The following is a 24,515-nucleotide window of genomic DNA, read 5'->3' on the forward strand; positions in this document are numbered from 1 at the left end:
AGGTTGGTGGGTACCTCAATGCTAAGGAAACTAAAAATAGCTAACATTTAAGAGAAAAGTGAGAGTTGGGAGAGCTAACGTGGTGAACAAGGAAGGTGCTGTTTCAGAAAATACAAAACAAAATTTGTGCTCTTTTATCCAGCCATCACTAGATAGATCTTTCTGGATACATCTCTGGAAGAAAAACTGACCTCACTATTTTGAAAACTTCCTTTTGAACATGTCTTTAAAAAAATAAAATAGTAGTACAAGTCCTTGACAGCTCTCAAATATGAAACTTGAGAACTCTTATCCACTGCCGACTCAGAAGTAAGTCCAGCTGAGTTCCAGGGGGCTTGCAGGTATGTTGCCTCAGATTTTCATATTCTCTAATCATCTCTAGTTGTGCAGCCACCAGTGCATGTACCCAGAGCTTCTAAAGAAGTTTTGTGTCTCTCTGCCAAAGTAGGATAATGTTGTACCTGCAAAGAAAGTCCTACTGAGTACACAAGTATAGGATTGGGCTGCAAAGTAGAAGTTAAGGAAGCTCTGCAGTAGGGCAGCAAAGGCCCTGAGCAACCATAATTCCTTACTGCAGCCAAGCCAGCTAATTGATGATTACTCTAGTGTACATAGTAATGTCCCTGATTTCTGAGTCTTTCCTTATATTAAAAAAAGTGCCTGTGCAGAGGAAAAAACATTTCTTCCAAAGCAGATGTGAAAATCTTAAGTGCTTATCGCCTCCAGGAATACTGAATCACAGGCTGCTGTCTGCAAGCCTGGGAAATCAATGACACAATTTCCATTGATTGGTGTAGATCTGGATTGCTGGCAAAGGGCATTCCTTATTTGTTTATGGGGTCAGCCAAGTTTAGCTTGTTATGGCCTGTGGTCACACAAATAAAATTATTACTTTGCCCCAGTTCAGTAGTCAAATTGTGAAGTCTCTAAGACTCCTAAATCAATTGATACTGTACCTGTGTAGAGACAGTATTTGTTTCATTCCTTAAGCTATAGCTGCATCTACATATAGATGACATATAGATGATTCATAGAAAGCAGGATAAAGCTAAATTAAGCTAACTGCCTTTCATTCCACACACATCCATGGGGCAAATCAGTGAGTGAGGGCTTAAAACACAACCTGCTGGAAAGTTTGTCTGCACAAGTCCCATTTAAACAAATAAAAGGAGCACAAGAACATCTGTGCTCTAGCCAAATTCCCATGCTTTCAAGAGTAGTCTAAGTCACTTGCGTGTAGATGCCTGAATGGGAAAACATTATCAGAAGTGATTGATTTATATAAACTTTCTATATGCTGGTTGTATGTGCCTATATTATACGAGCATATTGATCCCACTTTGCCCACATTCAATAATAATGCTTATAATTATAATTATAAATTTATTTATTAATATTTTTATTATTATTACCTTAAAAGAAAAATGTACTATATATCATAGTACTTAATAGCTAGCAGTTATATTCTTAGAACCAATGTTTTCCCCATTACAAGCCGGTAAATGCTTGGATGAAGCTTCCAAGTAGATGTCTCTAGAAGCAAGATATCAAATTAATAAAATTGTTTGAAAGCTGCATAGAGAAGGAAAAAAGGCAAGTAAGAGAGTTTATGGAGTCAGAGAATAATAGTAACAATGGCATGCCTTAGTGTAAAGGATTAAACATTGTAATTAGGAATATCACCCAGTGAAGGTAGTTAAAATTAGTAAAATGCTTAGCTAACATCTGTTCTAAAATGTAAATTAAGTAGATTTTGGTCAAAAGAAGGGCTCTCATTCGCCTCTCTATTTAATAATGCTTTATTGTATTAGAGGGGGTTCTAAATGAATTCAATTTTCAGCTTAAATGTGATAATTCTTTTAACTTTTACTTATGCTTAACTTTTTGAAAGTTGTGGAAGTACAAACAGCAAATGGACTTGCTGCGAGAAAGGTTTGAAGGAACTGGCCAACAGTGTTGATTTCTTTATCTGAATAATTAGCAAATGAACCTAAGAATTATCCATTAACATTTAAAAGTGCTCATTAGCACATTACAAATGAAGACTATATTTTATTGCAATAGCAAAACATTCTTAAATAGAATCTTCAAATATTATCAGGGTTTAATTACAGATTAACTTGAACGAAGTCATTTTACAGGTAGCATCTTCCAGTGTTTCTATCAACAGCTCTTGAAAGACAGGGGCATTTTTATTTGCACAGTAAACACACAGCCTTTACAACAAGGGACTTTACATTCTAATGCGATATGAAATGTTAAGGCTTCTTAGATTTATGATACCATGGAAATTAATACACAAATGCATTAAGCAGCGTTATGTAATTTTACCCTATGGACTACATTGACAATAATCAGTTCCCTTGAAAGCATTACATCAGGAGGTAGTAATGGGATTCTAGCTCCAGCATTACAGCCTTTGCCAACCTGGTGCCCTCCAGATGTTTTAGACCACAACTCTTGAGCCTCAGGCAGCCTTGGCACAGAGTTGCGTCCAAAATCCCTGGAGGGCACCAGACTGGCAATGACTGCTGTAAGCAAATCACAGCAATATTATGTTTTACAATACTGTTGTTTGTGTCCTTTCTTTCTTTCTTTCTTTCTTCATTAAAGTTTTTTTTTTTGGTAATAAAAAGTCAACGTTTACATAAAAGCAATAATTCCAAGGCCGAGGGAAAATATATATATATAATCTGCCTGTTGTCATTGCCTTTTAAAGTTCTAACTCTGAGGCACCTCTTTCTGTTAAGATGCAGCTGGGTGGATTTATATTTTAAAGAGTCTGAAATTAAAATAAATACACTGAGTAAATGTTTAATTGACTGACTGTAAGTGAAGAAAATGATTTAAAGCTGAGCAAACCATATATTTGTTAAACTGTGAGATATATCCCCCCCAGTATGAGTAGAGGAGCAAAAGGAGAAGATTTAAATGTGGCAAATCTAGAGTAAGGGTAATAGTTTTTTAAAGGTAGAACATATTTTGTGAACAGATTGCCTTTCCACCCACTTCTATAATGCAGCTACTGTGTATTGTGAACGGTACCTGAAGCAAATCTTTGCCAGGCAGACTGCACCAGCATTGATTATGAGGATAGGGTTGAAGGGGAAAAACAAATGGGATTTTAAAATTTTTAAATGGAAAAAATATTTAAAAACAAAACACTATGACGCTGTAAGAAGATTGTTTTTATTGTGCTTCTTGCTAGATAAATAACTAAAGAAGCATTGTTGCAATTTTTAATCCCCGCTTTTTCGTAAAATGCCTGTTTCATTTATGAGCTTCCTACAGCTAGCTATCATTCACCAGCTCCTGGGAAGAGTCATTTATAGAGAATTTTGAAAGTCTTCATATTTTTATTAGCACTTCATTGAAGTTTTCCTCAAAAAGATAGAAGCAACCCTCAAAAGCATTTGGGGGGCAAGCATCAAAATATAAAAGAAACTGCATTTTATAGCTCCCAGGAAATATGTAAAATTCTGCATTCACTGTGACTCATTCATAGCACTGCGAAATGGGTTGTTATGTTTAGAAATCTAAAACGTTAAATTGTCCATTAATAAATGTGAGCCAACATTTATTTATTTTACAAAGGTGGGGGGGGGGGGACGACGACGACAGTCTGAAGGACCTGCTCTAGAAAAGGGAGAGTGGTGAGAATCTAGCGCTTTTCTTACAGGATTAAGAAGCGCTGCAAAAGAAGCATTTAAGCCTCTAATTTTTCCTGACAATTAACAATGAAAAGCAGATGTTTACAAAGCTGTTTTATATGCTGGTTTATAAGATGCTAAAAGATGGTTTGTGGATGTTGAAAAGGAAGAGCCGGATAACTGCTTGTCTGGTGTATTTTTAAAAGCATTTTCATTGGCTCAGTTATTGTTAATAATGAAAGAAACACTTTGTGCTACATGGCTGAGACTAAACTGCCATCATAAAGTCCTCAAAAACACACACACACACACAACCAAGCAACTCTTAAGATGTAATTTACAAAGATAATAATAACACAGAATGATTTCACTTCTCTGAATGCTCCACATTTGCATACCAGGATTGTGTACAATGCACTCATAAATGCACATTCATAATGACAAGGACTTCTTAGCAAGGCAAACTGCAGGCTGAGCTCTGCACGTTAAAAACAATATGAGAGTGTCATGTTTCTCTTTCTGACATGGACAGGGGGAGCGTTGTGGGGGTAGGAACAGCTTGTGCCTGGATCCCAGGTGCTGGCTGCTTACACAAATGAAGCTCACATTCAGATCCACACCTTTGCTGTGCACAATCATCTAAATGATAATATTGCCTTATATAGGGCAGAGCAAAGCAATTATGCTGGCAGTTATTTTACTCAGTGTCATTTGCAGAGAGTGCGGGTGGAGGCAGGATGGAAAATCAATGTTCACCTTAACTGTTGTTTTCAAATAATTGTTGTTGTCAGATCTGTAGTACTTTTCATAGTAAGAAGTGTCTTCAAATTTACTGAGCCTCAGTGAGGCCACTTGAAGCCATCAAATTCCTACATATGTGGGAATCGACACAAAACCTACACAATATGAGGTGGGTTTATAACCCTGAGTACAACATAGGGCAAATACCCATTATGATCTAAAATACTCCACATGAATTTCCACATGTTAAGAAGCAATTTCTCAATGTGCACAGGAGCTTTGAGGCTCGTGACTGATATTAGATTTTGAGCTGGGTCTCCTGTCTATCTGCCCATTCGTCTACACTTCATCCTTTTTCAACAGGTCTTACCTAGGAAGCTGTCCTATACTGCAACAGATCACTGAACTATCTAATTCAGTACTGTCTACACTGGCTGGCAGCAGCTCTCTGGAGTTTCAACCAGGAGTCCTATCTAGACATGCCAAGGACTGGACCTGGGACTTTCAGCATAAAAAGTATGTACTCTACCACTGAGTTATGGTCCTGCCCCTAAAGTGGCATGACTGGGTTTCAAGAAGTATGAAATGGTCTCTGTCGGGAGGTTGTGGACTCTCCTCCCTTGGAGGTTTTTACGCAGAGGTCAAATGGCCATCAGTCATGGATGTTTTAGCTGAGATTCCTGCATTGCAAGGGGTTGGACTACATGATCCTTGGGATCCCTTCCAACTGTACCATTCTATGATTCTATAATTCTATAAGTATGCTTTCTACTTTCTCAACCCCCGCCCCACCCACATGCATTCTGCCATGTGAGCAGATGCAACCCACACCTGAATACATTTATGACAAACATATACATGTGAATTTGGAATTGCTTAAATAAGTGAAGGTCCAAAGGGGTAGAAATATTCTGAGGCTGGATGTTTCATATTATTAGCTCAATGCACATATGCCTTATTAATACACAGCACTGTATATGTTCATACACTATTTGTATATTGGATAAACATGTGAACCAGCCTCATATTATTTCCACACACAAAAGCTGAGGATGGAGAGAAAGAGCCTTCCTCCCTGGCTCCCCAGTGCCCATTACCTGGCCCTGGCCCTGCTTCTACTTCACCCACAGAGAGAAAGAGAGAATAAGCTTGCCTTCAAAAGAAGGAGATGCTCCTTTCAGTCACTATCAGAACTCCCCAAACATGTAGGTCGCTGTTCCCATATACAGATGGAGAAGGATAGCTGAGAAAATGACTGGAACTAGAGCCCACAATGAAACCACAACAGAGCTAGAAGAGCTGGGGCAGGGGCAGGCACAAAAGAGTCTGTGGCAGAAAAATCCCTAAACCACATAGGGACACAGGAGCTCAGGCAAGACAATCTCAGCCCCAGGAAGCCTGGGTGGAGGTACTTTCAGGGTACTGGGTGGGAACAACTTTCCTTGCTTTCTACCACCCGCCTCAATAATATAGCACCTAGAAATATACTTGTAGAGAACCACAGCTCAGCTGGGTCTACACATTTCCCTCAACCTTGATGATGGACTCAAGGCCATCCTGATCAAATTTGCAGATGACACCAAACTGGGAGGGGTAGCTAACACCCCAGAGGACAGGATCACACTTCAAAACGACCTTGACAGATTAGAGAACTGGGCAAAAACAAAGAAGATGAATTTTAACAGGGAGAAATGTAAAGTATTGCACTTGGGCAAAAAAAATGAGAGGCACAAATACAAGATGGGTGACACCTGGCTTGAGAGCAGTACATGTGAAAAGGATCTAGGAGTCTTGGTTAACCACAAACTTGACATGAGCCAACAGTGTGACGCGGCAGCTAAAAAAGCCAATGCAATTCTGGGCTGAATCAATAGGAGTATAGCATCTAGATCAAGGGAAGTAATAGTGCCACTGTATTCTGCTCTGGTCAGACCTCACCTGGAGTACTGTGTCCAGTTCTGGGCACCACAGTTCAAGAAGGACACTGACAAACTGGAACGTGTCCAGAGGAGGGCAACCAAAATGGTCAAAGGCCTGGAAACGATGCCTTATGAGGAACGGCTAAGGGAGCTGGGCATGTTTAGCCTGGAGAAGAGGAGGTTAAGGGGCGATATGATAGCCATGTTCAAATATATAAAAGGATGTCACATAGAGGAGGGAGAAAGGTTGTTTTCTGCTGCTCCAGAGAAGCGGACACGGAGCAATGGATCCAAACTACAAGAAAGAAGATTCCACCTAAACATTAGGAAGAACTTCCTGACAGTAAGAGCTGTTTGACAGTGGAATTTGCTGCCAAGGAGTGTGGTGGAGTCTCCTACTTTGGAGGTCTTTAAGCAGAGGCTTGACAACCATATGTCAGGAGTGCTCTGATGGTGTTTCCTGCTTGGCAGGGGGTTGGACTCGATGGCCCTTGTGGTCTCTTCCAACTCTATGATTCTATGATTCTATGAACCATATTTTCGGAACAGCAGAAAAAACTTAACCTTGCAATCTGAATGGATATTGCCTTTTGCAATCTCATTGTTCCTGTACGCAATAAAATATGGGTAGCCCAGTAGTGTAAGGAGTAATTTGGGCTCCTTTGAAGTCTATGAATGAGCAAAGGAGACAGAAGCAGAGTCAGGAACATACCGTACATAGATGCTTTTGGGCAACTGCAGAGGGGGCTGAAGCTGCTACAGTGGTGCCTCGCAAGACGAAATTAATCCGTTCCGCGAGTCTCTTTGTCTAGCGGTTTTTTCGTCTTGCGAAGCAACCCTATTAGCGGCTTAGCGGATTAGCGCTATTAGCGGTTTAGCGGCTATTAAAGGCTTAGCGGCTATTAAAGGCTTAGCGGATTAGCGGCTAAAAGGCTATTAGCAGCTTAGCGGCTTAGAAAAAGGGGGGGAAAGCGAAAAAAAATCAGAACACTTGCAAGACGTTTTCGTCTTGCAAAGCAAGCCCATAGGGAAAATCGTCTTGCGAAGCAGCTCAAAAACGGAAAACCCTTTCGTCTAGTGGGTTTTCCATCTTGCGAGGCATTCGTCTTGCGGGGCACCACTATAGTTGGGAAAGACAAAGATGTAGGGAAATGGCAACCTGTCTGGAATCCAGTAGTTGAATGGACCACTCCATGTCACTCCATGGTAAGCCCTTGGTCAACAACTTCAATTCTAAAAAAAAGGTGAACAACTTTGGTCTGCCCTCACCCATGTTCACTTCATCAAATCTGGCCTTCTTTGGTCGGCACCCCTGCTGTACAACATGAATGAGGGAAATCCCATTTTATCCTCACAACAAACTTATGAGGTAAGCTGGGCTGAGTTAGTGACTTGCTAAGGACTACCCATTGTACAAAAGGCTTAACTCACCCTCAGTCTTTAGCTACTATATCACAATTGATTCTCATTCAATCTGATAAACAGATATATTCATGTTATGTGAGTCAAAAACCAAACAAAATCATTATGCCAACCCTGATTTTTTAAAAATCAGCACCAAAAACAATACCTTGAAGGTGCCTGCTTAACGTGATTGACAGGTATCTCGGCAACCAAGTTGATGAGAAGTTATGACAAACAAGGTCCAAATAAATACATCCTTGGAAAGCAGTGGCGTCACCAAACATTGGATCAACTGTCTTCCATGGAATAATGTTTTCCCTTGCCCCAGTGCAGGGACCTCAGTCCAGCACAGCTGCAATAGCAGGACTACCGTCTAGCTGTGCATAGCAGAATTTGCCAAATGAGAAGTACCAGGGAACCCCCCCACCCCCAATTCCCTGCAAGGCATCCTATTGCTTTTTTTGATAAGTGAATATTAGAACCTTGTATGCTAGCCATAGAGTCAGAAGACGTTCCTTGACTTCATTGCAGGTAAAACATATCTACAGGATTATGGATTGTAAGATTAAAAATAAAGCCTACCAGATATAAACAGAAGCTTTCATGTTATGGATTATTTAATTTATACAATTATGGGCCTGTTCAGTGAGAGAATGCAGGATCACTTCTCTGGAAAAAAAAAGTCTATACCAGGGCAACAATAGTATTAATATTATATGACTTGAGCAGAGGTATTTGATATAGTTAGATGTGGCCACATGAGGTTCATTAAAAAGAAAACAAGAAAACAGATGATTAATTGTACTAAATACCCCATTTTTGTGTGAGAAACTACATCACTGCTTAAAATCCACTGACTTGTAATGCAACTTCATCAAGGTCTTTGACCTGAGTCTACATAACATGAAGAATCAAAATCAAGGTTTTAGTTTGATTTAAATATAAGCAACAGGGGACGTAAAAACCTGGTGGAAGAAAACTGCCTAAAACCTGCCATCTGCCTAAGAAAGACAATACAGGAGAAGCCAGTCTTGTGTCCTTAGGGAGGAGTTTCCACAATCAGGACACTGCCACTGAAAAGGCCCTGTCCTATATCCCCTCTAACTGCACCTGCCTTGGTGGACAGGGCCTCAGAAGATGATTGCAATCAATAGACAGAAAAAGGTGGCTCCTCAAATACCCTAGTCCCAAACCAGAAGATTATCCAATTTTATCTGTGAGGTGGGCTAGTCTGGGATATAGAGAGTGGGCCACCCAGTGAAATTTATGGCCAGACAGAGGTTTGAAGCTGCATCATCCCAATCTAAGTCTCCATTCAATCCACTACACCACAATGACTTAGTTAAAACAGTATACTTTCACTTCTTTAAATCTTGCTGGAAATTTATGAGGTGAATCGTTAGGAGGGGGGAGTAGCAATGCTATTTATTTCAAGATCTGTCCAGTTTATGGGCTGATCCTCTTGCACTGTAGTGCATGAGGGAAAGGAGCAAGCAGAGTCAGAAGAGGAATCCATGCCACCCCAAAGGCAAGGGATGTTGTCTCTCTCTGGCAACAGGGTCCAGTTGGGCACACTTCCCATTGCTGTTGCTGCAGCATAAAAAAAAACAAACCCAGGCAGGCAGAGATTCTGTGGAATATGCCTTGGAATATAAAGAAGTTTCAGATAATTAAGATGCAAATAATTGTTTTTCTACATTACTCAATTTAATGACTTGGGCATAGCAAGCAAAACAGATCCAGCCTTGCCAATTTTCACTTTATAGCCTCATCCTTAAAGAGGCTTTTCTGGTCTAGCCTTGAGGCTGTTTATTTGTTTCTTTCTTAGAAATATATCCCATCTATAGCCCACTTACACTTTTTTTCCAAGGAGAGGATCTAACACTTTTCAAAAGCCTTTTCATGGAGATTTTGAGTTTTTCTTCTTTCCTTGGTCAAAATTAATAGATGTGCATCATTTTGATTTGAAGAGAGGTTTGATTTTTGCAAACACTATTTAAGAGATTCTGCTGTTGATATTTTCACATTAATATACATTATTTATCTCTGCAGGGTGGTGAAAATGAGGGAGTTGCACGGGCTTAGGTGGCAGGAAGTGGGATTCTCTGTAATCATCAGCAGCAGGGGACTCCTTTGAGGCTGCATTGTGAGTTTCAGTGAAGATTCCAGCAGAAACAAAATAATTGTGTGTTGAGTAGTGTGCGGCTGGGAACTAATACATGAGTAATCTCTTTCAGTTTTTAATTTCCAGTTCAAAATGTCGCAAGAGCTCAGTAGGGGCAGGGATCAGTTTCCTCTGAGGCCTGAGCCCCTACAGGTGTTTTCAATGCTAGGATTTAACTCTGGAACACCTAATATAGGAAAATAAAAAAAAATTCCCTAAGCAGGAGTAGAGTGCGTTTTTCTAACCATCAAGCAGCCACTTCTTACACATCAGGGAGAAGGGCTTCCACATCAGAGGGTGTGTTTCCAAGCAGATATGCACCCCGGTGGTATCTCTTCTTCTTGAAACAAGTATTGAGTGTAGGGCTTCTCTCTTATTCACATTTCACTTCACTTAAGCCTAGGTCACCTATTCTTAGCAAAGCAATATATGGCCCTGTTTGCTAAAATTCATTTTGAGGAATTAACTAGATTTTCAAGCACCAGTCCTAGACAAAGTAAACAGTTCTATATGTAGTCACTGGAATATTACCAAACTGCAGTTAAATATCTGGCACCATTTCATTTTAGGTTTTATATGGAAACCTCAAAAATAATGTTTTTTTCCTGATGTTTTCATTGCTGCGTGAAAGTTCTTTTTGGGGGAGCCAGACTCTGCAAGCCTTAAATTCCCTATTAAAGTACTAGAAGAAAGAAAAATGTGTGATGGAGTAAAATGCAGTGAACAGGCAGGGATACCATTTCAGATTTCAATGAGAGGAAGCAAGATCCAGAAAATTCCAAAACCTATTGGACTCACTTAAAGTGAAACTATAGGGGGAAACTAATGTTTTATTAACTTATTTTGTTTGCTTGTTCTACTTATATCCTACCCTTCCATCCAAGGTTCCCAGGGCAGCAAAAAAAGAAAAAAAAGAAAAGTCAATTCAAATGCAACACACTGGCACAATTCAAAATCATAAAATCATGATAACCAAATCAACCTTATTCACATAGGACAAATAGTCAATCTTTTCCCCTCAAAAGGATATTTCATTTATAACCAGGGCCCTTCAGTGTGGAAAGCTGCAATTTAGCAAGAGTTATATGAGCTTCAGAGCAATAATCCTATGTGGTCTGAAACACGGAGTGGGAGTTCCACCTATGTGGTGCACTTGGGTTCAGGAACCATAACATGAACATCAATTTACAGGTTATAAACCTGTCCTCTGAAATGTAGCATAGTGACTAAGGCTGCAATCCTGTGAGCACCTACCTGGGAGGAAATCTCAGTGAAGAAAGTAGGAGTTACTTCAGAGAAAAGGTGCAAGAAACTGAGATACAAATCAAGAAATGCCAATTTTTTTATCTTACCTTTGTCCTAGGCAAGCCATTCCCTCTTCGTTTCAGAGTCAATCTGTTCATCTATAATATGGGAATAATAATACCTTAAGGTAGATGTAAGGATGACAACACACAACAATATATTTGAACAACCGTAAACACTTGAAAGTGCTTTAGGAATGCTACCCATTTTTATTCTTGTGGCTAGACTACAGTTACCTGGTATAAAAAGTCACCCTTAGTATTTCTGAAAGTTGAAAACAACTTTCTTTTTAAAGTTACAGCTTTGTAGTCAAAATATAAAATATAAATAGGTGATTTTACAATAGGTGATTCTAAAGAAGTGTGCATGCACACAAAAGCTCATACCAATAACAAACTTAGTTGGTCTCTAAGGTGCTACTGGAAGGAATTTCTTAAATGATTTTACAGTGTTACTTGTAAAAGGGTCAGGCAGACTAACCCACCTTGGGGACAAGTGGGTGAATCTGCTCTGTGTGTGCTACTGCCACTGAAAGCAAATGGCACCCTAGTGCTGGCAACAAGAGTGAGCAGCAAAATGAAGGAATGGAGACAGTGGTGGTGAAGAGGCAGAGACTTGGTGGCCTAACTGCAGAGGTTGGGTGGGCCTCTTGTAGCACATACTCCATCTAACAAGGAGTGTCATTTAAGGGCAAAATGTAAAGTAATAGTACTATTTAGGAAGGCATATTTTCCATGGTCTCTCCACAGCCTCTACTCTTCATAAGGTCAAGATGCCAACTTTGGCAAGCCACCAATCCTAAGCCATCAATTGTGTTATTCTTGTGTTAGACCCACCCCTGGAAATCAGTCAAATGTCCAAGAAAATCTGGACATATGGCAGCCCATGTTGGCAGTGCCGGTTTTTCTGTCCAGATTTTTAGTTTGAAATATGGCAACACTACTATAAGCGTTTGTTTTGCTAGTGTTTAAAATATATAGAATTTGTATAATTTGTATAATTCAGAAAGGAAGAATTTGACACAAAAGAATGTATGCTCAAAGGAGGTGAAAACAGAACTTTATGTAATGGGCTTAGTTTGTCAAGATGACTACAGTAAAAACAAGAATCAGAAGATAATATCACATTCCCATATATACCAGAAAAAAGGCATCAGCAGTAGCAAATGAAAAAAAAGGTAAAGGTAAAGGACCCCTGGACGGTTAAATCCAGTCAAAGGCAACTATGGGGTGTGGCACTCATCTCGCTTCAGGCTGAGGGAGCTGGCGTTTGTCCATAAACAGCTTTCCAGGTCATGTGGCCAGCATGACTAAACCGCTTCTGGCGCAACGGAACACCATGACAAATGCCAGAGTGCACAGAAACAGTGTTTACCTTCCTGCCATTTACCTATTTATCTACTTGCACTGGTGTGCTTTTCTGCTAGTTGGCAGAAGCTGGGACAGAGCAATGGGAGCTCACCCTGTTGCACGGATTCAAAACACTGAGCTTCCGATCAGCAAGCCCAAGAGGCTCAGTGGTTTAGACCACAGTGCCATATTTATATGTGAAATATAATCTACATCTACATTCTATTCCTATGAGTAAGTATCACTGAAATAAATGAGTAGACATGTGTAGGATTGCATTGTTAGGGTGTATTCATCCTGGTTTGTTTGCAGGGGAATTAAATGACATTGGCTATTTAATTGGCATTATTTCTGATTGTTTACAGGAATACTGGATGACACTGCATTGAAGCAAGTGTTATCACACACTTCCAGCACATTTCTCCATAATTTTTTCTTATCACAAAATGTCTGATCTTTTGGGGAAGTGGGTTTGATGCACAAGACCTCCTAATCAATTATAAATGTGAAACCTGAACTCACAGGTATGTGATTGAAACCTTCCTGAAAATAGTGGAGACTGGAAGCACTCTCAGTTTCTAGACATGCTCCTCTTCCCTTATCTTCTTCCTATCTGTCTGAGGATGCAACGTTCCTCACTGCTCCCATCCCAATTAGGCTGAACTATGTATTGCATTTTTTATATGTTTAAAATATATGTGCTGCACAAAGGACACATGTTGCTATAGAAGGCCATTGCAGGTATGTGAATTCACAATAAAAGATGTTCTTGCATAGATGTTCTTTGCATCCAAGTTGCAAAGAAACTTGTACTTACATTGCAAGAAAATATGGGTTATCCATGCCGGTGCTACAGGCTGGCTAAACTGGCCAAATGTCAGGGTGCAGAAGCCGACAGAAATAGGAGCTACTGAGCCAATTGTACCACCATTTTACGGTAACTGGGTCTGCCTGACCAAAAAATGTAAAGCAGTGTGCATTTAGCTCACACTGTTTTTGCTTACGTGGCAAAATGAGAACACCCTATACCTTCTACCACTGGAGCAGAGATGGAAGATGGTGGTAAAGGCATTATCCCACTTTCCACTGGGCACCCAGGGAATGTCCAGGACACTATGAGACAAGACTTTGAAAACCACACCTTATAGGTCAATATAAATTAAAAAAATTAAATATAAACCCAATATTAAAATACATATTTAAGAACAAAGCAATCCAAAACGGGCAAGGGAGAGTGAATCTGTGTTGGCAGAGCTGCTGGTGTAATGGAATGGGATGGCTGGCTGAATAAATTTTGCTGCCTGAGGTAGGTAACCTCTCTTCCAAGTATTCAAAGCAACTGGGTGGGTAGTTAAGTTTTACTTCAGCATTGGTGATGAGACAGCACATTTGAGGGCAACAAGTTAATTTAGGGTGTGATAGCAGATAGCACACACATTTCTGTTACCTGACACCATACCAAAATGGCTTTCCAAAATGGCTCAGAGAGGGTTTGGAAGACCATACATCCCTCTCTGAGGATGAACACCCACCTTCATCAGCAGAGCAGGAGATCCTCAAAATTCAATGGACCTAAAGGGACCAGAGGATTGTGCCATTAAAAAAGGAAGTAACATTACAATGAAGCAATCAAAACAACATAACAAAGAATAAGAATCTAAAACAATTTGAAAAATTTGAAAATAGCTGGTGTAAAACCTTTAAAAATAGAAGATTAAAAATTACTTAATAACTGTTAAAACAGAAAGGTTTTTTAAACATGCCTCACACCAACAATAAAGGATCCTAGCGGATCACTACAGGAAGGGTTTCTGATAATTTTAGCTGCACCACTGAAAAGGCCATGTCTTTTGCACATACTCATATGTTGGATCACTTCACGGTAAAGGTGAGCCTCATTGGTGATCTTAATTGATCACCAGGCTGTATTTTATACTAACTGCAGTTTTCAAACTATTTTTCAAAGGCAACTCATTGCAGTTGCCTACCCTGGAAGTAACCCGAGGAGATTCCAGGCTAGCTATTTATGGAACACTCATGCTGATCTTTGCACAAAACTTGCACAGAAGTTATACAACATCTCCTATTTATTGAGCATTCATTCAGATATGTTCCTGCAGAGGTTATATGACATTGCCAGCTAGTGGTTGCTATCCCACACTGCTATCCAGTGGAATTTTCTATCACTTTTCTCATCAGACTTTTTGTGGTTAGAAAAGCGACAGAAGTGTGGGGTAACAACCAAGTTTTGTGTGAACAATGAGGCAGTCTGGAAGTGTCCTTAGGAATGAACAATTACTGTATTACAGATTTGTCTTCTCTAAGAAAAAATGGAACACTGCAGATAATTCAAGGGAAGAAAGAAAACTTATTAAGACTGAAAGCTCATCTTTTTCATGCTTCCCCCCCATCTTGATGTTTGTCCCCCAGTGTCTATATCCATTTTCTGTATCTTCTCCTTTATCTGAGATTTCCAGTTTAGAAACAGGAATGTCACTAACCTGTTCTCTGAACAGAGGAGCAGATGAGCAATTGTCCTTCTTTAACTACTGAGAATTGGAAAAGAAGCAATGCCATTTTAGGTATTGGGATATTGTATACTTTAAACACAAATGGAACATGTTTATGAATTATTAAAAGATAGTATGAGCATTTTGAATTAGCTTGGAAGTGAACAGAGAATTAATGGAATTGTTGTTTTTAAAAAATGTCTGCTGCGATCCTGCCTCCTGGTCTCTGTTAACTGTCTTGCAGTTAACTATAGCTTTTGGACTGTCCATTGAACAAAACATTATCTGTTTCAGCATGTATTATATATATCAGGGGTCAGCAACCTTTTTCAGCTGTGGGCCGGTCCACCGTCCCTCAGACCATGTGGTGGGCCAGACTATATTTTGAAGGGAAAAAATGAATGAATTCCTATGCACCACAAATAACCCAGAGATACATTTTAAATAAAAGCACACAATCTACTCATGTAAAAACAAGCTCATTCCCGGACTGTCCGCGGGCTGGATTGAGAAGGCGATTGGGCCGCATCCGGCCCCCGGGCCTTAGGTTGATAAATACAAACTGTAGTAGTAATAATTCATAAACTTGACGTCTATTTAAAAACACATCTTGTTTTTCCTTAGCTAATTACATAGGACGGGAACCTTGTTAAGTTGTGGGTGAACATATCAGACAACACAGCAATTCTTCAGACAGCTCTTGTTTATTCACAGGCCAGAACAGAACTGATCTGATGGGTTCAGCCAACCTGCTTATATAGAGCTCAACTACAAAGCAACAGTAACAACTTTCTGTAACTATCACTGAAAGTCACTTTCAATTCCTTATTTGCATATGCGGACCTGAGTGAAAACTATCTAAGTATCCCCCCTGCTGGCCCAGGGTGAGAACTTCAGTAGATAACAAACCTTATTCTTTTTGTGAAAGCAGCACCTAGGAAGGGGAGGTTTGTTTCTTTACTCTCCCGCTTAGACTGGAATGGAGATTGCCCCTTGCCATGGCTAGGAACCTTAGTAGAAAAGGTCTCCCATTGGCACCAGTGGAGTCTGTCTCTGTGCCTCCCACCACAAGGTTCAAAGCCCCACAGGTAATCTCCAATTTGATCTTAGTGGAGAACCAAAAAGATAATCCTCTCCATCCCTGTGTGCTGCTTTCCCCGTGAGAACTGGGCTCTCGCACTGTTGGTGTGTTTAGAAAAGCAAGATGTGTAGCTGCCTGCTACCTGTTAAGTGCTCACCTAGTTTGGCCCTCTTTTCCAGATAGCCCTTACATCAGAAGTAAGGCAAGCGGCCTCCAGGAAGAGAGTGGCAACAGTGCTTCCACCTGGGAGTCTTCTTTGGCACCCACTTTATTCTGTGGTACTAAGTGAAGACCTTCCAGTTTTCCCAAGCTATTATATCTTTTCACTTGTAAATCTGCTGAATCTTTCAAAATATTTTAAACTGTTGTTAGTTTATTGGATTAGAAATTGTTTTATGTTGTGCTGTAGTTTTATGTCTGCTGTTTTAGATGTTTTGTATGTATAACATTTTTATTTTTATGTAAGCTGCTCTAGGTATTGAAGGGTAGGGTAAAAATATTGTGAATTAATTAATAAGAATGTTGGACTGTCTCATTTTCCAAAATAACATCAAAGCAGCACGTAAATACAATGTAGTTTCTTTGATTAAATTAAATTAAATTAAATTAAGTTGAGCAGCACCACATTTAACTTGAAATAAATTAAGCTCATTTTCTCCCATTTTTTCCCATTTAGTTTTTGGGTCTATACATTAAGGTACAGTTAATTTTAGATGCAAAACTTTGTACGCTGTGCAAATCATGCCTAGATGTCAAAGTAAAGTAACAACCCTAATGAGCAACGTTAAAAAAGGCAGGACCCATTAGTTAAAAGACACATGGAAACAGCCAAAGATGACAAACATGCATAAAATTCAAAACATGATGGAAAAGAGAACAGGCAACTGAACCACATAAATCAGTGTTTTGAATTTTATTTCTCTGTGGGTATAATTGTACCTTAGTTTCTTATAATGATTTATTGAGGTAAATATTCTGTATGGTTTAACAGCTACAGCTTCAAAGTGTCAGCCACACAGTCTCCCTTATTCATGAGGCAGCTGAGGACTGGGGTTGTGAATTAGCTTCTGTATTCTGGGACTTGGCAAAGTTTGTTTTTTAAGGTTCTTATAAAGGATTCATATTGATGCAGCTATTCAAATGTTAAAAACACTGTGCTGTAATGGATGAAATAGAAAACCTTTACTGTAATTCCTGAGGAAAAAAAGTAAATAAATGGAAATAAACCATGCAGAATTGCCTTCAGCAAAAATAGAGCAGTGCCCCGAAGTTGTTTTTGTATCATGTGTGTGTGCACGCGCATACACACACACACACTCATATGGGAAGACAAAAAAAGCACACTATCATTTCTTGAAGAGAAGAATAAAACAAAATTAAATTAAATCAGGAGAAAAAACTGGAACAAAGATTTTAAACTGTGACATTTGCTGTTGCTGGATGCCAAGCCACACTTTCTAGTGCTCTCTGATCAGAATAAACCAGCCGTTAACTAATACAGTAAAAGAGTCATAGTCCATGAAAGTTGTGATGGCATTTTAACAGCTCTTCATCTATTATTTAAAAAAGTCTAATCTGCAAAATACAGTTCCTTTTCTGTTTCTCGTCTAAGGGCAATGATGGCAGAAATTAGATGTGTTCCCATGGTGTGGAAAGCCACCTTGTGGTCCATGCCAAGATATTCAGCAGGAAGCCTTATTATTGCCAAGAAACACGTGTGCCTCGGATACCAAAGATCGACATGTGCTGATGTTTCAACATTCCTGGAGAGAAATCCGACCCCCTCGGTGCCTATACTAGGCTCCCTGGCATGCCAGCACCTCACCCCATCTGTCCAGAGTGGCACTGTGCCTTCTCATGTGGCACTACACCAGTTACAGAGCACAGGTGCCAAATATATGCTTAACTCAAAACCCTGAGAAAATGCAGCAAATGACTTCCCTGCAAGAAAAATGGCATCTCCTGCCAAACTAGATTCATGCTTCATTAGAAAAGGGTGGCAAGGACTTGCCATTGAAAACCTCACCGAGAAATGACCACTCTTAGCATTGTCATCTGGCTTGAGGCCCTTCTGCTTTGGAGTGTAAATCTCACATTGTGAGGTTCACAAGGAGTTCCGCTAGTTGTACTGGATTTTAGAACAGTTACAGCTGAGGGCACCAACAGTGCCTGTACATACAGTGCTACTCTTGAGGAATTCCCCTGGTGCCCAAAAAGCACCCAAGGCCTCCCTTCGGCTCACTGTCCTCTTGGTCATGAGGTGGTAATTCCACCCCACCATCTGCCACAAAGCACTTAAAGGTGAAAGAGGCAGTGGGTGGAGTGTTTCCAAGGGTGAAATGAACACCCGAGTAGATGAACAGAAAGTGGAGTGAATGAAGAGGGCAGGAGCACAAAGAAAGAAATCTGGGAAGCTTGTGGGGAGGAAAACATAGCAGCCAGGTGAGAGAAAGAAAGGTATCATAGGAGTCATGGGGGGAGGGAGACAAAGAAAAGGTACACATGCCTGAAAACACATTCAATCCATCTAAACCAGAGTATTCCAAATTGTGTGTTGCGACACATTAGTGTGCCAGCTGCAGTGTATAGGTGTGTCTCGCGAATGCTCCCCACACTTCTCCAGGGGGTGGAAAGGGGTTAGTTTAATCGCCACTTTGCTAGAAAAACTGAAATACTGTGTTGCGAAATGATGCATGTCTAAAAAGTGTGTCACCCAAAGTCTGGAGAGGGCTGATCTAAACAGATCCTCTTGCAATAGTATAATCAAATCACAAGTCAAAATACAGATCACATTGTCTCAATTACCTGAACCTTAAAAAAATAATAGACCCAGTGCTTTCTAGCACTGTCATAACATAAAGACATGGATCCAAGGCATAGATCCTTGTGGATTCTCAAATCTTTTTACAAATTATCATCTCAAAACCACCATCAAATCGTAGGTCGCCTCTGTGTCCACAGATCTCTTCTGTGGTTTGTTGGTGGTTTTGTTGTAATTCTGTTGTAATTTTGTGTCAAAATCATGAAAATCCATGAGAATCTGTGGCTTGGATCAATGTTTTTGTGGTGCTGTGCAATCTGCCATTGTATGGTTTAATTTGATAGTGGGGGTGGATCCCATGTAAAATCATACATTTTCAAGAGGATCTGTCAGCTGGATCTGACTTTTATCTAGACCATTTGGAAAAACAAATGATGTGTGTGTGCGCTTTCCCTTTTTCTGTCTGTTGTGGGGATGGGGAGAGACTAGCCTAGGGGAGCGCTGAGAGAAGCAGCTGCATGGGGTGATGCCCATAGCACTCTCCCAAAATTCCCAATGGGCCCCAAAAGGTTAGCAACCCCGAACATATTGCCAACGTTGTCAAAAACAGGTTGACATCACAGAACTGTACACAATTTTGTACACACAAAACTGTGTACACTGAGAATAAATATTCAGAAGTGAAGTAATATATGGGTCAGGCTATCAAGGATGCAAAAAAGTCAATAATTAATTCCCCCCCTCCCCATGATTTATAGGAGGCACAGAACCGGGATTTGACTTATACAGACAATGAGATGGTTCCATCACTGAATGCTGTAGTCATCAACTGTTGAATGTTCACCTGTGAACCAGGGCTTTGAAGACCAACAGTTGGATCCTTGAAGTGATTCCTTTGAAAAGCATTGTGAGACCAAATCATATGGAAGCTTTCTCTGTGATATTTGATCTACAGTGGTACCTCGGTTTAAGAACAGCCCTGTTTACAAACTATTCAGTTTATGAACTCCGCAAAACTGGAAGTAGTTTCCCGGTTTGAGAACTTTACCTCAGTCTAAGAATGGAAGCCGAACAGTGGAAGGGCACCAGCGGCAGGATGCCTCATAAGGGAAATTAAGAACGATTTCGGTTTAAGAACGGACTTCCGGAATGGATTAAGTTCGTAAGCTGAGGTACCACTGTATGTTTGTTTGCTCACATGTGCAAGTGATTACTTGATGCTGTAGCCATCAAGTGTTGAACATGCATGTGTGAACCAGCCCGGTGTGGGCATGTAAAGAAAGAAGCAGCAGAAAAAAGAAGCATGAGATGTTCAACCATTTTCATAAGGGCTGTGAACTCCACTTTGCAAAGAGAAATCTTTCCTAACTTTTTTATTCCTGCCATTCCCCAGTACAGTATAAATGAAAGCAAAATAGCAATCCTTTCTTATTTCCTCTGTTAATAAAAAGTAGTTTGGCTAGCACAGAAATCAAGATTTGTGAAAGCAGCAGTCTTCACACTGATGTGTTCAAAACCGTTTTGTAAAAATGGGGGAGCATTTTAAAGAAAGGTTTTTATAATGGTTTCAAAAGTATGAAAGCCATTTCAGAATGAGAATATGTCTATTCTTTATGTTCTTGAGCCTTAAAAGGACCTTTAAATGTTAACAGTCAAAGCAGTTTTCCTCAGACTGGTGCTCTTTATGGTACACACTCTTTTTGTTTCATAATAAAACAAAAGTAAGAACAGGTGGGAACTTTCACATGGTCAGTCTCACTGACTATTACAAGTGATAATAGCAATACAGTAACAATATTTTTTTCTATTCTGCTCTTCCATTGACACACTCAGTGACTTACAGCAAATAAACAATAATCACAGCACTAAATAATATAAAACAGATAATACAGCAACATAATAAAATCACATTAACACCAGACAGTAAAAAAGCCCACTAAAATAAGAGGCTCCTGTTTATGGAGTAAAACGCTCAAAGAGGGCCCCTCACAGATCTCAACCGAGAGAGTATTCCACGGCTATGGCATTACCACAGAAAACCCATTTCTTGTTCATCAGACTATTGTGGGATGGCACTTGGAACAGGGACCCCAAAGCTGATTTTAATGCCAAGGCAGGCTTAAGAGTAAGTAGGCAATAGTCCTTAAAGTCCAATCTAGGATATTTAAATTAGGCCGAAACCAGAACTAGTGTTATCACCTCACAGTGGATGTTCAGCTAAATTCCTATTTGCATCCTCCTCGTTTCAGTGGCATTTGCAGTGAAGTGAATCTTTCTTCATTACTGCCATGTCACTAATATGTGTAGCATAACCCAATTAAAAAGGTACAATGTATTATTTCAAGCCAGATTTATTTATTTCAGATATTCAAATACCACTCAATATTCAGGAAATCTAAGCATGTGCGTTTTTTAACAAAAGCATGCACAGAATTAGAACAATTAAAATTCATCCTAAAAGCATAAAACTATCTTAATATGCCTGCTGAAATAAGAAGGTTCTTGTTATATAATATCCATTTATCGCTTATATGATTAAACAGAGAGCGGTAGTCTCCAAATTTCTCTGCTCAGGGCTATCCTTCCCATGAAGCACTGTAATCTCCAACAACAAGCAGTTGATAATGGGGTGGGACTGAGGCACCATTTTCCTGCCTTCAATTTCTAACTGAAGGTACCTATTGTTTTAATTGCTACATGCCTTCTGTATTTTTTTACGATGGCAAACATACACAGGCAATTAATAAAATATCTGTCTGCAACACTGATTTAAAATTTCTGTATGGTTTTTATTATATATGTAATGTGATAAATAAATAAAAGCTTGTGTTTAAAACCGTATGGGAAATACCATCCTCTTATAAATCTATTACTATTACTGTTAATTGCTTTGAGAACCGCTATGTTTGAAAAGGAGTACACAAATACTGCAGTCAGTCAGTGAACTCTAGACCAAGGCCACCATTTTGATTTTTCTTTCAGTACAGTAGTGAAAATGTAGGGGCCCATCTCTATTTCTATTTAAAATAGCATAGGAGAAAATTTTGAAATGGCTTTCAATCTCTCAAGTACTCTAGCCAAGGAATATGAGCCAGAGCTTATCAGGGCTCGGCCAACATCTGGAGTACCGAAGTAACAATCAAGAAATGAGTGTGTTTGAGCATATGCGCAGGCTCCTTTCCCTCAACTCCAAATACCGAGAACAAAAGCTTCTAATAAAATAAACTGCAGAAAATTCTCAAGTTTTTAACATTATTAGATACAGGAAAACTGAAGCAGGCTCTGCTTTAAGGCAGCTTACCTAGACTGAAGGGTGAGCTCTCTCCAGCCTGGATGCAAAAAGGACTTTCCTCAGCTGGAATGCTGGTTACACTCAGGGAAGGTTTATGACAAATGACAGGGGAGTAACTGTGCTGCATGTTGGCTCTCTCTGGAGGGGCTGTGCTGGCCCCCTGGTATTGGCAATCTTCTAGGGAGAGCATATTAGCACACCTGTAAGCAAGGGAATGAAGGGAAGGGTTAACTCCTCTTTTCACAGCTGCCATTAGTAAGTTTTATATGCAGTCTGGTTGGTCCTAGAACAATAGGATTCAGAATGCAGCAGTATGATTGGTCCGCAGGAGCCACCCAATCCAGCTCCAGATGGAAGTGAATCCACAACCTGATTGGCTTATAGGAGAATCCCGGAATTAGCCAATCACGTGCAGCCCATTGTGTAAATAATGTACATAAAGCAGATATTGTGGGGGAACTTCCATTCCTCCTCACCACTATGAGCTGAATAAAGAGCATGAAATATAACACACAGCATCCCACAGAAGTTATTGTTCAGGAATCTCCCACAACATGTCTAGTCTTGCCCTTAGGGAAGGCCAATTCACACTTTACACCAGTATTTACACACTAGTGTTCTTTCCTGCATAAATTGGCATCTTTGACATCACCATTGAGAGTGATAGGAAGATGCAAAGCACAGTTGACAAAAATTAAGGACCTGAGACCAATCACAGTTCCTTGGTGCAGGCCTACTGAAAGGTCCCTAAGACATTTTGTTGCCTGAGGTGTAGGACAATATGTGACCACTCCCTAATTCCAAGTACTGTACAGAAACTAACCATACTGGCAGCTGAATTTTAAGCAGTGGCAATGGAGTACTCTACCACACCTGAAATCCCACATACGTCTATTCTCTTTTTGCTGCTTCCCATGCTCAGCATGTCACCTGAGGCAGCTGCCTCACTTTCATGGTAGGGCGGGCCATGTACATATTTTTAGAGAAAACATGTCTCTTCCAAAATTTACATATTCATCACACATGTGCAGGAATGGACACTCGGGTATTATTTTATTCATCAGGTATGGGACAAGTGTTGTGGCACAAAGTGGTGTGTGTGTGTGTGTTCACACACAAAAATAATAATAAAATAAGCTGCCCCCCCCCCAAAAAATAAGCTGCCCCACAATGGACTTGCAGAGCAACTCCATTTCCACCAGCTTATTTTGGATTTGGGGATTTGGGCCCCAGCTTTGCTGCAATGTCCACTCATATATGGGCAGAGTCTGACATACACAAACAAATGCTCAGAATGTATAAGCCATAACCAAAGTGTCACAGCATATGCACCATATTTGTTTAAGCTCAAGGCTATAGAGAGTCATCACTCTAGAGGTACTCTGGTTTGAAAATAAATCTAAAATGTAACAATCCACATTCTGTTGCATTTTGAGTTAAAATGCTTTCCTACTGCGATTGACAGAATTGATATGATTGCTTGGTAATAACTACAATTCCGTAAGCTACACTGATGGTATGCCATTACTGCCTGAGCTACAGCGGAAAAAATGGAGACTTTTTATCTGCTCCAACAATGTATATAAACTTTCTCCTTCCTTCAGTGTTCACTCAGATGGGACAGCGTGAGAAACCTGTGGCCCTCCATGTTGTTGGACATCTCTGACCTTTGGCCATGCTGGCTGGGGCTGATGGAGGGCTACGGGTTCCATACCAATAATTGAAAGTTATATTAAGTCTGACTACTTGATTTTTTTTTCAAAGACGGCTCTGAGAAAGATAAGAGTTTACAAAGTGAATTTCTGAATCGTTTTAGTGGCTTAATTGCAGCCTGTTTGATTTTACCATTGTTAGCCGCTCTGAGCCCGGCTTCGGCTGGGGAGGGTGGGATATAAATAAAAAATTATTATTATTTATTATTTACTTGCTGCTTTTGTTTTATCTGCTAGTTCTTTTCCTGTTTTCAGAATGTTACTATATTTCTAATTTTTCTTGTTATTTTCACTGTATTTGTACCCTCCCCTAATTTTATTAGTCACCTTGAACTTTTTGGAAAAGGCAGAATACTGTACAGTATTAATACTTTAAATAAGAAGCAAGTCCTTCCCACTTCCCAGCAGCAAGCCGCACCTCCTGGGCCATGCTGTATTCTGGTCCTGGGCTCACCCTAGAACCTTTTACAGCTATTATTTCAGCAACAGGCAGTCCTTATTACTTTTGCACAAAATTGAGACTGGACCACACAAAAATCAATCCATGCCGTTTCAAAATATGCCACGGAAATTAACGGGATTTACTGCCACATCAAGCGTTTAGGACTGATTTTGAGATAATGTTCC

At 40.0% G+C, this 24,515-nt stretch overlaps 1 protein-coding gene across 3 annotated transcripts in view; it reads right to left on the minus strand.

Annotated features, from left to right (window-relative positions):
• SOX6 (SRY-box transcription factor 6) overlaps positions 1 to 22,359 on the minus strand; it is a 458,084-nt gene extending 435,725 nt beyond the window's left edge. The window contains exons 1-3 of one of the 3 annotated variants that reach the window (XM_083477096.1): positions 22,186 to 22,359; positions 14,065 to 14,104; positions 11,231 to 11,281 (exon numbers count right to left, since the gene is read on the minus strand). The gene's annotated coding sequence lies outside the window, so the exon portion shown is untranslated. The remainder of the gene's footprint in view (positions 1 to 11,230; positions 11,282 to 14,064; positions 14,105 to 22,185) is intronic. The other 2 variants (XM_083477104.1, XM_083477133.1) reach the window with 2 other exon arrangements.
• Positions 22,360 to 24,515: the final 2,156 nt, after the last annotated feature.

The sequence above is a fragment of the Podarcis liolepis genome, assembly GCF_965112155.1.
Source record: "Podarcis liolepis genome assembly, chromosome: 1".
NCBI lineage: Eukaryota > Metazoa > Chordata > Lepidosauria > Squamata > Lacertidae > Podarcis > Podarcis liolepis.